Source organism: Haemaphysalis longicornis, unplaced genomic scaffold, assembly GCF_048455015.1.
Source record: "Haemaphysalis longicornis isolate Haplotype H1 unplaced genomic scaffold, Haemaphysalis longicornis Haplotype H1 scaffold_1, whole genome shotgun sequence".
NCBI lineage: Eukaryota > Metazoa > Arthropoda > Arachnida > Ixodida > Ixodidae > Haemaphysalis > Haemaphysalis longicornis.
The window spans coordinates 110,184,590-110,190,981 of NW_027526203.1; positions in this window are offsets into that span (position 1 = coordinate 110,184,590).

Consider the following 6,392-nt stretch of genomic DNA (forward strand, 5'->3'; position numbering starts at 1 on the left):
AAGATATTAAAATTACAACTGGAGCTAAATATGTAAAAAATATAGGAGGCAAAAGCCGGAAATAACCACCGCCCTTGGTACCCGGAAGATAAGACGCAACCACAATACCACAACGACAGACACTCTGCCCTGGGCCAGCCTTCTCTTAAAAAATTGGATGTCGTCAGACGGCACTCTAGACACTGCTTTTAGGTAATTAGCCCATTCTCAGGTACTGGCTAATTTACCTCAGCGGGCAAGTCCCGTTACAGGGAAAGAAAAACAGGAGGAAATTCTTGTTCCGGAGCCAACCAACCAACCAAGTAGAACAAGTAGAAAATGGTCTCACGTTGGCGTCTCGCCCTTGAATGCCTGCTTCGGAATTCTCACCCGGAATACCTCAGATACCATGCAGCTCAACGAAGAGCGACTTAAGGTACCGAATTGTGTTTCTGGAACCGAGAATTGTGCTAATGACTGACATCGGACAAGCCGCCGACGGCGGCGATGCGAATTAAGACTCCTCGTTGAGCAGCCGCAGTAGTGCAAAGGCGCTGCTTTTCCCCTAATCTAATCGCAACGAAGGGAGCGGAAGCACTTACAATCAGTTATAAGTGGAATATAAACGGCTTACAACGCCGCTTTGTTCCCCGTCCATATTCCGATCGAGAAGCCTAAGGATTCCTGATTTGAACCGTTCCAGCTCACCTAGTGAACAGGTGACTGATCTGGGTCCAGACGATCCTCGCAAACCCCAGCCGCGGAATACTACCGAGACTGAAGCGCTGCACGAAGAAAAGTATAGGAAGGCAACGGATGCTGTTACCTCGAGTAACACCACCGACCCCTCCCCTCTGAAGTCACCTACGAAAGGTAGCGTGCGGCCCGCAGCTGCAAGCAACACCAATGGTGCACCAAGGATGCCTAGGACCGCCACGACAAGCGAGCGTGCGACCCGTAGCTGCGAGCAACACCAATCCTGCACCAAGGATGCCGAGGACCGCCACGACAAGCGAGCGTGCTGCCCGCAGCTGGAAGCAACACCAATCCTGCACCAAGGATGCCCAGGACCGCCACGACAAGCGAGCGTGCGGCCCGTAGCTGCGAGCAACACCAATCCTGCACCAAGGATGCCGAGGACCGCCACGACAAGCGAGCGTGCTGCCCGCAGCTGGAAGCAACACCAATCCTGCACCAAGGATGCCCAGGACCGCCACGACAAGCGAGCGTGCGGCCCGTAGCTGTGAGCAACACCAATCCTGCACCAAGGATGCCGAGGACCGCCACGACAAGCGAGCGTGCTGCCCGCAGCTGGAAGCAACACCAATCCTGCACCAAGGATGCCCAGGACCGCCACGACAAGCGAGCGTGCGGCCCGTAGCTGCGAGCAACACCAATCCTGCACCAAGGATGCCGAGGACCGCCACGACAAGCGAGCGTGCTGCCCGCAGCTGGAAGCAACACCAATCCTGCACCAAGGATGCCCAGGACCGCCACGACAAGCGAGCGTGCGGCCCGTAGCTGCGAGCAACACCAATCCTGCACCAAGGATGCCGAGGACCGCCACGACAAGCGAGCGTGCTGCCCGCAGCTGGAAGCAACACCAATCCTGCACCAAGGATGCCCAGGACCGCCACGACAAGCGAGCGTGCGGCCCGTAGCTGCGAGCAACACCAATCCTGCACCAAGGATGCCGAGGACCGCCACGACAAGCGAGCGTGCTGCCCGCAGCTGGAAGCAACACCAATCCTGCACCAAGGATGCCCAGGACCGCCACGACAAGCGAGCGTGCGGCCCGTAGCTGCGAGCAACACCAATCCTGCACCAAGGATGCCGAGGACCGCCACGACAAGCGAGCGTGCTGCCCGCAGCTGGAAGCAACACCAATCCTGCACCAAGGATGCCCAGGACCGCCACGACAAGCGAGCGTGCGGCCCGTAGCTGCGAGCAGCACCAATCCTGCACCAAGGATGCCGAGGACCGCCACGACAAGCGGGCGTGCGTCCCGCAGCTGTGAGCAACACCAATGCTGCACCAAGGATGCCCAGGACCGCCACGACGAGCAGCCAGTCCGTGGTGTCCGTGCCTCCGGTGCTGGGCCTCAGCTCAAGACTTCGGCGCTGCTACACCTTTCACGAACCCTTAGAGAAGCAGACGACAGATGATGCTGCAAACACTTCGCTCGTATTCCTCCGTGAGCACTTCAAATACTTACGAAACGAGGGGACGAACGATTGAAAATTGTGAGCTGGGTGGCTCCATTACCATCCTGGTGGCTGGTCAGACACCTTGTCGCGGAGCATTGCGCTCAAGCCACATTGGCCTTGTCAACTGTAGTCAGGCCTCAAGTCCCGAGCGCGGAGGCTTACAGCTATCGCCCGCATGCGGGCAGCCTCCACCCGACAAGGAGCTCGGGAGTCTCCTGGAGCGAGGCACGAGTCAGCTCAGCTTGCACTCTTCCGCTGGCGATCAGGCAGGCGAGCACACCACGGCTATTTCCAGAATAGGCGAGCCGTCAGTTCTGCCAGATCCTGACCACTGGGGAGACATGCTGAATACCCCCGGCAGTGAACGCGACTGGGTGGCCCAAGTACTCATTCAGGGGAATGACATTCTACATGGAGCTGAGCCATCCACTCGCGTCCCCGTCATCCTCTTCAATACACTGCTTGACTGCTTGTCACCATATCGTAATTTCGTTCCTACAATAAAATGTCCGCACGTCGGGTGGGCAGACCCAACCAGGTCCTGACGACCACTATTCCTCCGAAGTCTCAAACTTCTCCTCTAGTAGAAACTTTTTGCATAGAGAGCTCTACCAGGGATACAATGCAAGAAAAACCGTTGTGCTAGTTGCTAGTTTCGCGTAACGGAAAGCGACCGCTCATCCAACAAAAGGCGACAATGGCAGGCATAAAGTCATTGACTTGTTCAAAACACGTTGTCCAACCGGATACGAACCCGATTCAGGACCGTTATTTTTTGAACACGCTTAATCAGAGCTGAGCTGAACCTAAAAGAGAAGTAATGGTTACCGGTTCACGATAAAACGGTTCGACCATTCGATGTTGATAATGGGTGGTGCACCAGGTGCTATCAAATCCGGAATCTCCCACACACTTTTCTCCTTCTGGTGAATTGCAACACTGTCATCGCGCCGTTCTTTGTTACGTGTGGAAAGAAGTGCGCGCTAATATTGCTATTCGCCGCGAGCTCGGCATGTAGGTGGCGACAGCGTCGCGCTGCTAGTGTGGATGCTCCGCTGAGCGGCCCGTAAGAACGTACACTGTGGGGGCGCTTCGTGCCTTTTTCCCGCCGTATGTGCGCACGAAAGGTGCAGACAAGAGTGGTATGCTGTAGTTCTGTTCCTCAACGTTCAATGTATAGCATGGAAGCGGCAGTAAGTTTTCATTACTGAAGTCGAGACAGTGACGGAATCCCGTCTGGCCGGGAGAATACATTTCAAACACACGAGACGCCGACCAGTCGGCAACTTCACGCCTACATCTAGAATCACTAATCATTCAGACCACATCTAACACGGTTAATCGTAACGACGGAAATCTAAATCCAATCTACACGCGCTCCTTACATCGATTACTCAACCCCATTTAAACGACCCATTTCTGGTGATGTTTTCATTGCGAACAAGGCTTCCGTGCTGGAAGCCGAAACGTCAAGAACGATTTTTTGACTGGTCGGCGTATCGTGTGCTTCAAAAGTTTTCATTACTACGCCAAAAAAAGCGACGACTAATCGGAAATCTCAGAATGGCTGCAATTGTGACAATGAACTTGTACGCTGTGGCTCGTAGCAAGCTCGATCTTTCCAGACTATGGCTTTGAGCCTTCAATAAAAGCATAAATAGAAACAAATCAGGAAGCCTCGATCTCTGAAATTCAGTTTACAACGGCAATCTCAATCGCTTTCACTGGTAACATGACGCGTTCTTGCATTTGTGGGATGCCCTGAAATGGTAACACTACTTAACTGCCCCGAAATTCTTTTTAAGAACTTACGATATTTTTTATGTGTTCAAAAGGCAACATAAAATTCCTGAATTTTGATCAGCGCAGAGATATAAATGTAACCACTCTAACGGGTCTTTTAAATGAAATTTTAACGACTCTGAAGGAAGGTTTGATGAATAATGGTTTCGGATCACTTATTTACGACTTTCGTCGCAAGTGAACGTGCGAATTGAATTATCAACGCGCACTACAATCAACAACTCATGTTTAGCTAGGTTTTCGCAAACTGACAAGCAGGTTTACGGTGTGCAAACCAAGCTTCTGGGACCTCACAGTGAGCACAAATTTTCTGTTATGGCTGCTCTGTTGACCATTTGCGTTCTTTTTAAAATCTAACAGGTGCCTGCAACAGCGAGATGTGTTTGCATTCTTGCGTATAAGGTCGCTTACGAACCCTAAAGATGGCAATAAATGAAGTTGCGCTGTTGCAGATGTAGTAAAACATTTCCTTGTTATTTCCTGTTGCGAATCAGCGCAACGGGTTCCCGGTAACTACTTTGTTTTGTAAACTGAATATCGCCTTTGTCTTGGCATTTAATTTTTGAGGATTGGTTAAAAAATTAAATTCTGTGAATTTAGGTTTTTTTTTCGGGAAGGGGGGGGGGGGGGTCCTGCCAACGTTGCAAAAGCCAAACTATGGTTATCAGTATTACTTACACTCGAAACTACACTAGGCGTCGTGTTCTGTAGCGGTGAAAAAGCAGTACGTATTTTCAAAACTGATTAACACCCCTTTGGCCCGGGATTGTCCAGGAATTGTGGCTCGCCTTTTTCAAAATTGTATTGAAAGCAAGCATTGTGGGAAAACAAGCATTGTGGGAAAAAATTAAAAAAAAAACAGCGAGTCATGGCACACACCCCTCACACATGTGGGCAATAACGTGCATTATATTACGCGTTTTCTCCTCTTTCTTTTAAACTTAGGTCCACCTTAAGAGGTTAAAACGTGACCATATTGGGCATTCGGTTATGCTGAGTGAGACACGTTTCTGGACAAGGTGATTCATGTCGGATTTGAAAATGATATTTATGAAAATGACACACGAAATGCCACATGAGAGACGCAAACCCTAAACTGCTTAATTTTACCGAAAATCCATAGAAACGTATTTTAAATAATACGTAAAATTAGCAACTCGATACAGCTGAATAAATGTTTATTCCTCCTCCTCAGTATAAACAACGACTGTGCAAAAATGGTATTTATTTTAGAAAAGGTACGGGAAGGACACGATCACACAGGTGCTTGCGGGTGTAAAATACGTGTCCGGTAATGTATGCGCGATAGCGCACGGGTCGTGTGCAGTGTAAATGTTTTTGTTTGTTTCTTCTTTCTAGAAGGACACAGCGCAATTTTACAAGGGTGTGGAAGTTGCACGCGTATGCACAGGTCTTGTCACTTGTTACCCGTTTCGCGTACTAAACTTTTATCCTTTAAATACTCACCACGCCACCTTCAAAAAGCACCCTTAGACGTTCCCGAAACGGCAGGCGACTGCACTCAACGATAAGAAAAGTGCAATGTGTGGAAGCAATGGTTATAACACGTTTCACACTCAAGCGGTGACCAGGGCGAAGATGTTTCGTGGAATTAAACCAGCGCATTAACCCGCAACGGCCGCTCATTATTGCGTTTCTAGAGGAAATGCGCAAGCAGAGGTAACTATGTCATTGTTTACTGCCAAACGAGCACACATATTGGTTGTCTTGTCGTGTGCAGTACGTGTCTTGCGCCGCACGCAACGTGAAAAAGCAGACGACGCGAGAGCGCCATCCACACTAGGAGCGGTTCGTCCCGCCGCCGCCAGGGGCCGACTGTGTTCGCGCTCGGGGCGAATAGTATGTTGTGGCTGATTGCGAAATCAGAATGCAATGTTGAGCTGACGCAATATCACTCTCGGCAGCTTCAGGTGATGTAAAACAGATTTTTCCCTTCTTTTGCAGCACTGCTCAATGCTCAAGCCCCCCACCCTAACTTGGCCTACTCATTGCATTTCTTCATAATCTTAATTAAAGCAGTTGCACACCTGGGAACTGGGAACGCTTGACTCGCGGAACGCACGCCGCGGCGGCTGAGTGGCTGATTCGTTGACGGCTGACCACAAGGACGCAGATTCGATCACCGTCCCCAGGGGCCGTTTTCCTGACGGAAACGAAGTACGAAAACGTCTGCGTCTAGCTATTTAGACGCCCGTTAAATATTTCCAAGTTGTACCAAAGATTCGACAACATCCTATATACAGTGTGCCTCATAGCACAGGTTTAGTATCGCAGCATCAAAAACACCGATACATGTCGATAAGCGTGTTCCTACTGAAGAGTTGCCGTGCACGTGGTTCTAATTAATATCACGCAAACATCATACACGAATGGCCTCTAGTC